General features: G+C 50.2%; 1 long non-coding RNA gene across 1 annotated transcript; it reads right to left on the bottom strand.

Moving 5' to 3' along the window:
• Positions 1 to 2791: 2791 nt before the first annotated feature.
• LOC129713977 (uncharacterized) lies at positions 2792 to 6503 on the bottom strand. Its single transcript, XR_008726299.1, has 3 exons — positions 6368 to 6503; positions 4544 to 4667; positions 2792 to 3256 (listed from the first exon to the last, which is right to left on the bottom strand). It is a non-coding gene; the product is annotated as an uncharacterized LOC129713977 (long non-coding RNA).
• Between the last annotated feature and the right edge of the window lie 3035 nt (positions 6504 to 9538).

The following is a 9538-nucleotide window of genomic DNA, read 5'->3' as shown; positions in this document are numbered from 1 at the left end:
GATGCAGCGAGACCTGGGTGTCATGGTACACCAGTCATTGAAGGTAGGCATGCAGGTGCAGCAGGCAGTAAAGAAAGCGAATGGTATGTTAGCATTCATAGCAAAAGGATTTGAGTATAGGAGCAGGGAGGTTCTACTGCAGTTGTACAGGGTCTTGGTGAGACCACACCTGGAGTATTGCGTACAGTTTTGGTCTCCAAATCTGAGGAAGGACATTCTTGCCATAGAGGGAGTGCAGAGACGGTTCACCAGACTGATTCCTGGGATGTCAGGACTGTCTTATGAAGAAAGACTGGATAGACTTGGTTTAAACTCTCTAGAATTTAGGAGATTGAGAGGGGGATCTTTTAGAAAATTACAAAATTCTTAAGGGGTTGGACAGGCTAGATGCAGGAAGATTGTTCCCGATGTTGGGGGAAGTCCAGGACAAGGGGTCACAGCTTATGGATAAGGGGGAAATCCTTTAAAACCGAGATGAGAAAAACTTTTTTCACACAGAGAGTGGTGAATCTGTGGAACTCTCTGCCGCAGAAGGTAGTCGAGGCCACAGTTCATTGGCTATATTTAAGAGGGAGTTAGATGTGGCCCTTGTGGCTAAAGGGATCAGGGGGTATGGAGAGAAGGCAGGTACAGGATACTGAGTTGGATGATCAGCCATGATCATATTGAATGGCGAATGGTGCAGGCTCGAAGGGCCAAATGGCCTACTCCTGCACCTAATTTCTATGTTTCTATCTACGGAGAGAAGGAAATGGGTGACATTTCGGGTCGAGTTCCTTCTTCAGACTGAAGGGACCAGTCTTCAGACTGATGACCATTCTGAAGACCCTTCTGGTCATCGGTCTGGAGAAGGGTCTCCACCCGAAACGTCACCCAGAGATGCTGCCTGTCCCACTGAGTTACTCCAGCGTTTGGTGTCTCTCTTTGGATCTGTGCAGCATGGCACCAATTTTAAAGCCACACGCTCTGATGTTTTTGGAAGTGGCTCGTCTCTATCTGTGCTATCAAATCCTTTAATCCTATTATGCAAGTTAATCAGATCAATCCTCCGTCCTCCTATCTGGAGAGATTGAAAATCTCGGCGGTGAAGCTTGCCAACATCCTTGTAACTCCCTGCACCTCAGTGGCAGACAGCTCGATACACACCACACACTCCCCTCTGCCTTACGCCCCTGTCTCACCTATGCCCCTGTCCCACTTAGGAAACCTGAACAGAAACCTCTGGAGACTTTCCGCCCCACCCAAGGTTTCCGTGAGGTTCCCGGAGGTTTTGGTCAGTCTCCCTACCTGCTTCCACTACCTGCAACCTCCGGCAACCACCTGCAACCTCCGGGAACCGCACGGAAACCTTGGGTGGGGCGCAAAGTCTCCAGAGGTTTCCGTTCAGGTTTCCTAAGTGTGACAGGGGCATTAGAAACTTAGAAAATAGGTCGAGACCCTCCTTCACACTTAGGCAATAGACAACAGACAATAGGTGCAGGAGTAGAGGCCATTCGGCCCTTCGAGCCAGCACCGCCATTCAATATGATCATGGCTGATCATCCACAATCAGTACCCCGTTCCTGCCTTCTCCCCATATCCCCCGACTCCGCTATTTTTAAGAGCCCTATCTAGCTCTCTCTTGAAAGCATCCAGAGAACCGGCCTCCACCGCCCTCTGTGAGGCAGAGAATTCCACAAATTCCACAATCACCCCGTTCCTGCCTACTCCCCATTTCCCTTGATTCCGTTAGCCCTCTAGAGCTAGATCTAACTCTCTCTTGAATGCAGCCAGTGAATTGGCCTCCACAGACATAAAGCGGACCCCCTTAACCTTGCCCCCCCCCACGAGGAAAGCGGGTCCACGCGCCCCTCCCGTGGAAACGAGACACGAGATACGGGAACATCAACCCGTTTACAGGAACATCGCTTGTGTTGTGCCTGGGGCCCTGGAGGTCAGATGGACATCCCTGGTATCTACAGGCCCTGACAAGGGGGCAGCTGAGTTGGGGCTTGGGTCGGGAGGGGGGGGGTCAGGGGGGGGGGGGGGGGGGGTGAGGGGGGGGCTTGCAGGACAACTCTGCCAACAGGTCCCACCAACTCCAACAACCCAGGCCTAGAATCAGGAAGGACATAGAGGAAGTGCAGAGACGGTTCACCAGACTGATTCCTGGGATGTCAGGACTGTCTTATGAAGAAAGACTGGATAGACTTGGTTTAATACTCTCTAGAATTTAGGAGATTGAGAGGGGATCTTATAGAAACTTACAAAATTCTTAAGGGGTTGGACAGGCTAGATGCAGGAAGATTGTTCCCGATGTTGGGGAAGTCCAGGACAAGGGGTGACAGCTTAAGGATAAGGGGGAAATCCTTTAAAACCGAGATGAGAAGAACTTTTTTCACACAGAGAGTGGTGAATCTCTGGAACTCTCTGCCGCAGAGGGTAGTTGAGGCCACACAGTTCATTGGCTATATTTAAGAGGGAGTTAGATGTGGCCCTTGTGGCTAAGGGGATCAGGGGGTATGGAGAGAAGGCAGGTATGGGATACTGAGTTGGATGATCAGCCATGATCATATTGAATGGCGAATGGTGCAGGCTCGAAGGGCCGAATGGCCTCTACTCCTGCACCTAATTTCTATGTTTCTATGACATTGAGACCACCAGGACAGGTGACCAGCCCCCTCCCTCCAAACCCCAACGGCCCAAACAAAAGCTTCCTCGGATATGAGATGTCAAGGTCTGAGAGGGAAAGGATGGCTTGGTGGGAGCTGGGGAGGGGGAGGGGGAGGAATGGGGGAGGGAGAATGGGGGGGGGCATAGATGGAGGTGGAATGTCCCACATGTATGACAAGGCACACACATCCACAACATGGTGACACATGTGTTTGAAGTGACATTTTTTTTTCGCTCGGAAAATGACAATTTCTGTCGATGAGACTCTCTGAACTGTCCTCTTGGGCCCCGGGTCCAGTGGCCATGGAGAAATGTTGGTGGGGGGAGTGAGGGAGGGGTCACATCGCAGGCCGAGGGCCCTCTCCGATGCAGGGAGGCGGGTGTAATGGAACGTGGACAACCCCCCGAGTCTTGCTCTCTCTCTGGTCGATGGCGGGGGTCCCTCAGTGGGCGGGGGTCCCTCAGAACGGTGGGTGGGAGAGTCTCTTCCTCATCTCCCAGTCGCTCCAATTCTCTCTCTTTCCTTCTCCCTCTTTCTCTCTCGTGGTGAAGGATTTACAAATTGAAGAAAAAGAAAATATTGCACTGCTGGCTTCTTGAGTCCCTGTGTGAGAGAGACAGAGAGATAGAGAGACGGACAGATAAACACAGGGCACCTGATGGTGATGGTGATTATTCACACTGATGTCCGATCTGTCAAATGAAACACATTGGTGTCACTTTCCTTTAGCCCTGCCTGTTCATCGCTCCTTCATTCATTCGCACACTCACTCGCACACTCACTCACTCACACACGCACTCACTCACTTGCACACTCACACACAAACACGTACACTCACTCGCACACGCATGCACTTGCACACTTACTCATACACACTCACTCACCCACTCACTCACCCACCCACTCACCCACACACGCTCACCCACACACACTCACCCACACACTCCCACACCCACACACACACTCACCCACCCATTCACTTGCACACTCACCCACACACTCACCCACCCACTCGCTTGCACACTCACCCACACACTCACCCACTTGCTTGCACACTCACCCACCCATTCACTTGCACACTCACCCACACACTCACCCACCCACTCGCTCGCACACTCACCCGCACACTCACCCACCCACTCACCCACACACTCACCCACCCACTCACTCGCACACTCACCCACACACTCACCCACACACTCACCCACACACACACTCACCCACACACACACACACCCACACACTCACCCACACACTCACCCACCCACTCACCCACACACTCACCCACACACTCCCACACTCACCCACACACACACCCACACACTCACCCACACACTCACCCACACACACCCCCACACACCCACCCACACACACTCACCCACCCACACACTCCCTCACCCTCACCCACTCTAACCCACACTCCCATACACTCTCACCCACACACTCACCCACACACACACTCACACATACCCACCCACACACTCACCCACCCACACACTCACCCACCCACACACAAACCACCCACACACACACACACTCACCCACACACTCACACACACACACTCACCCACACACTCACCCACACACTCACCCACACACTCACCCACACACTCACCCACACACTCACCCACACTCACCCACACACCCACACACTCACCCACACACTCACCCACACACTCACCCACACCACTCACCCACATACTGCACACTCACCCACTCACCCACACACTCACCCACCCACACACTCACCCACTCACACACTCACCCACACACTCACCCACCCACTCACCCACTTGCACACTCACTTGCACACTCACCCACACACGATCACCTTGTGTGTATCTACAAGACATGATGGCCGTGCTGGGCAAGGGGTGAGAGCAGACTCACATGGTACGGATGTGAAGCTGTAACATCAGTCTGAATGAGGGCTCTCCACCACAATGCTGACTGGTTTGGTGGCTCCAGAACCCGAGGGGAAACTCTTTGTCATGTAGCTGTTCATCACCTTCTCCTGAAAAACACAAGGGGGAGGAAACATAGTAAATAGGTGCAGGAGTAGAGGCCATTCGGCCCTTCGAGCCAGCACCGCCATTCAATGTGATCATGGCTGATCATCCCCAATCAGTACCCTGTTCCTGCCTTCTCCCCATATCCCTTGATTCCGTTAGCCCTAAGAGCTAAATCTAACTCTTTCTTGAAAACATCCAGTGAATCGGCCTCCACTGCCTTCTGTGGCAGAGAATTCCACAGATCCACAACTCGCTGGGTTAAAAAGATTTTCCTAAATGGCCGACCCATTAGACTGAAACTGAGACCCCTGGTTCTGGACTCCCCCAACATCGGGAACATTTTTACTGCCTCTAGCTTGTCCAATCCCTTAAGAATATTCTACGTTTCTATAGGATCCCTTCTCATCCTTCTAAATTCCAGTGAATACAAGCCCAGCCACTCCATTCTCTCAGCATATGACAGTCCCGCCATCCCGGGAATTAACCTGGTGAACCTACGCTGGGCTCCCTCAATAGCAAGGATGTCCTTCCTCAAATTAGGAGACCAAAACTGCACACAATACTCCAGGTGCGAGTAGTGAGGGTGAGGAAATGTTGTGGAGACTGACTGTGAAGACTTACTGCCTCTTCACCATGAGAGGACATGTGAGGGCATTCTGACTGGTGTCAACATGGCCTGGTTCAGTAACTCGAACATAGAAACATAGAAACAGAAATTAGGTGCAGGAGTAGGGCCATTCGGCCCTTCGAGCCTGCACCGCCATTCAATATGATCATGGCTGATCATCCAACTCAGTATCCCGTACCTGCCTTCTCTCCATACCCTCTGATTCCCTTGGCCACAAGGGCCACATCTAACTCCCTCTTAAATATAGCCAATGAACTGTGGCCTCAACTACCCTCTGTGGCAGAGAGTTCCAGAGATTCACCACTCTCTGTGTGAAAAAAGTTCTTCTCATCTCGGTTTTAAAGGATTTCCCCCTTATCCTTAAGCTGTGACCCCTTGTCGTGGACTTCCCCAACATCGGGAACAATCTTCGTTGAGGAACAAAGGACAGTGGGGTCAGGAGAGAGGTTTGGGTTGGTCGATGTCCTGCCTAGATACAAGGAACTGCAGATGCTGGTTTACAGAAAATGTTAAGAGATATTTATTGTCGAAAGTCTGAAGAACGGTCGCGACTCAAAGAGTCATCCTGTTGGTACCAGCGTTCCCCACAGATGCTGCCTGACCCGCTGAGTTACTCCAGCACTCTGTGAAACGTCACCTATCCATGTTCTCCACAGATGCTGCCTGACCCGCTGAGTTACTCCAGCATTTTGTGTCCATCATCATAATGAACCAGCATCGTATCGGTCCGAAACTCTTCTGGAAATAGGCAACGTTTCGGGCCGAAACCCGGAAGGGTTTTGGCCCGAAACATTGCCTATTTCCTTCACTCCACAGATGCTGCTGCCTGACCCACTGAGTTACTCCAGCACTCTGTGAAACGTCACCTATCCATGTTCTCCACAGATGCTGCCTGACCTGCTGAGTTACTCCAGCACTCTGTGAAACGTCACCTATCCATGTTCTCCACAGATGCTGCCTGACCCACTGAGTTACTCCAGCACTCTGTGAAACGTCACCTATCCATGTTCTCCACAGATGCTGTCTGACCCACTGAGTTACTCCAGCACTCTGTGTCGGTCTCCGTAGACTCACCTCGATCAGCTGGTGCCACTGCTCAATGGGTTTGCGCGGGTTTGCCAGCATCTCGTTCCAGTGTTCCCGCCCCGGACCGTCAGCGGCGTTCCCAACCCGGCACATCCCGATCACCTCATTGTGGCCAATGCTGTGGACAGAGGGAAACAAACCCCGCAACCGTTAAACCTCAGTTAGATCTAGCTCTTACAACGAACAGAATCAAGGGATATGGTATGGTATGTTATGGTATGTTAGCTTTCATAGCGAAAGGATTTGAGTATAGGAGCAGGGAGGTTCTACTGCAGTTGTACAGGGTCTTGGTGAGACCACACCTGGAGTATTGCGTACAGTTTTGGTCTCCAAATCTGAGGAAGGATATTATTGCCATAGAGGGACTGCAGAGAAGGTTCACCAGACTGATTCCTGGGATGTCAGGACTTCATATGAAGAAAGACTGGATAGACTTGGTTTATACTCTCTAGAATTTAGGAGATTGAGAGGGGATCTTATAGAAACTTACAAAATTCTTAAGGGGTTGGACAGGCTAGATGCAGGAAGATTGTTCCCGATGTTGGGGAAGTCCAGGACAAGGGGTCACAACTTAAGGATAAGGGGGAAATCCTTTAAAACCGAGATGGGAAGAACTTTTTTCACACAGAGAGTGGTGAATCTCTGGAACTCTCTGCCGCAGAGGGTAGTCGAGGCCAGTTCATTGGCTATATTTAAGAGGGAGTTAGATGTGGCCCTTGTGGCTAAAGGGATCAGGGGGTATGGAGAGAAGGCAGGTACGGGATACTGAGTTGGATGATCAGCCATGATCATATTGAATGGCAGTGCTGGCATACATATATAGATAGATATGGAAATGTCAAAGACTAGAGGGCACGGCTTTACATAGACAATAGGTGCAGGAGTGGAGGCCATTCGGCCCTTCGAGCCTGCACCGCCATTCAATATGATCATGGCTGATCATCCAACTCAGTATCCCATCCCTGCCTTCTCTCCATACCCCCTGATCCCTTTAGCCACAAGGGCCACATCTAACTCCCTCTTAAATATAGCCAATGAACTGTGTGGCCTCAACTACCTTCTGTGGCAGAGAATTCCACAGATTCACCACTCTCTGTGTAAAAAATTATTTTCTCATCTCAGTCCTGAAAGATTTCCCCCTTATCCTTAAACTGTGTGTGATCCCTTGTCCTGGACTTCCCCAACATCGGGAACAATCTTCCTGCATCTAACCTGTCCAACCCCTTAAGAATTTTGTAAGTTTCTATAAGATCCCCCCCCTCAATCTTTTAAATTCTAGCGAGTACAAGCCGAGTCTATCCAGTTTTTCTTCATATGAAAGTCCTGACATCCCAGGAATCAGTCTGGTGAACCTTCTCTGTACTCCCTCTATGGCAAGAATGTCTTTCCTCAGATTTGGAGACCAAAACTGTGCATAGAATCTTTCTCATCTCGGTCGTAAAAGACTTCCCTCTTATCCTTTAGTTTAAGGTGCGAGGAGCAATGTTTAAAGGAGGATGGGTTATTTTTATAAGGGGGGGTTATTTTTACACAGAGGGCGGTGGGTGCCTGGAACATGCTGCCAGGGGTGGGGGGGGGGGGGGGGGGGGGGGGGGGGAGAGATACGATAGTGGTGGTTTAGAGACTTCGAGATAAGCTGATGGATCTGCAGGCAATGGTGGGACACAGATCGCATGCAGGACGAGATCAGTTTAACTTGGTGTCACGTTCAGCTCGGAGATTTTGGGCCGAATGGCCTGTTCCCGTGCTGTACTGCTCTCTACATTCTACCTACAGGGTTAATTACTGCTGGTGTTTGTTTTGCCAGCGATGCTGACATCCATTAACGCCTGAAATAAATTATAGCTTTGCCAGTGATTAAACAATAAAACCTGGAGATAATTCTCTAAACACTGCGTGATGTGATGTGATATTTCCCCGGCAATGAGGGGTGAAATCTGCACTCCTCTAAACTGCAGTTTAGGCTAAAAGTGGCCAAACAGATTTGAATATAAATGGGGTAGTGTGCAGGTAAAACGGCTCATTGTAAATCTGCAGCAGTCTCTGGTCCAGCACAGAGTGACACAGGAATAATGTCCTTTCCACATCTGGCTCGTAGGACTGGGAGTGTGTGTGGGAAGGAACTGCAGATGCTGGTTTACTCTGAAGATAGACTCATAGAAACATAGGCAATAGGTGCAGGAGTAGAGGCCATTCGGCCCTTCGAGCCTGCACCATTTGCCATTCAATATGATCATGCCTGATCATCCAACTTAGTATCCAGTACCTGACTTCTCTCCATAGTCCCTGATCCCTTTAGCCACAAGGGCCACATCTAAATCCCTCTTAAATATAGCCAATGAACTGTGTGGCCTCAACTACATTCTGTGGCAGAGAATTCCACAGATTCACCACTCTCTGTGTGAAAAATGTTTTTCTCATCTTCGTCCTAAAAGACTTCCCGCTTATCCTTAAACTGTGTGTGACCCCTAGTTCTGGACTTCCCCAACATTGGGTACAATCTTCCTGCATCTAGCCTGTCCAAACCCGTAAGAATTTTGTAAGTTTCTATAAGATCCCCCCTCAATCTTCTGAATTCTAGCGAGTATAAACCAAGTCTATCCAGTCTTTCTTCATAAGACAGTCCTGACATCCCAGGAATCAGTCTGGTGAACCTTCTCTGTACTCCCTCTATGGCAAGAATGTCCTTCCTCTAGCGAGTACAAGCCGAGTCTATCCAGTCTTTCTTCACCTTTGTTGCACGCATTTCTAATTTCCTGTTTGATGCCACCCCCAACTCCACTACACTGTATATCTGCGGAGAGGAATAAACCAGGTTCTGACTGCAACAAATTTTGCTGAAATATTCACAGTGTGATACGTTGAGATAGCTTGGCCAGTTGTGATCTGTAGGGGATGTGTTTGCAAACAGGCAACACAGCCATGAACACCAATGCCATGCGTGGCTGTGTCGTCTGCTCTGCTTGGAGATGTTGGTGGGGAGAACTGGCCCAGCGTAGCCCAAGAGTCGTTACTGTGATACCATTATGTAAAAACACATTTCAGCTGGGGGGGCGGGAAATCGTCAAGAGGAACTCCTACACTCTCGCAGTAATCTTAATCCAAGAATTTACTGGAAACGACTCGAGCTCTGATCAGCTGCCCTCTAGATGCTGCAGA

This window comes from Leucoraja erinacea, chromosome 37, assembly GCF_028641065.1.
Source record: "Leucoraja erinacea ecotype New England chromosome 37, Leri_hhj_1, whole genome shotgun sequence".
In the NCBI taxonomy this organism is placed as follows: domain Eukaryota; kingdom Metazoa; phylum Chordata; class Chondrichthyes; order Rajiformes; family Rajidae; genus Leucoraja; species Leucoraja erinaceus.
The sequence above is the reverse complement of the archived record's forward strand: the minus strand, read 5'-3'. Positions and strand labels throughout refer to the sequence as shown.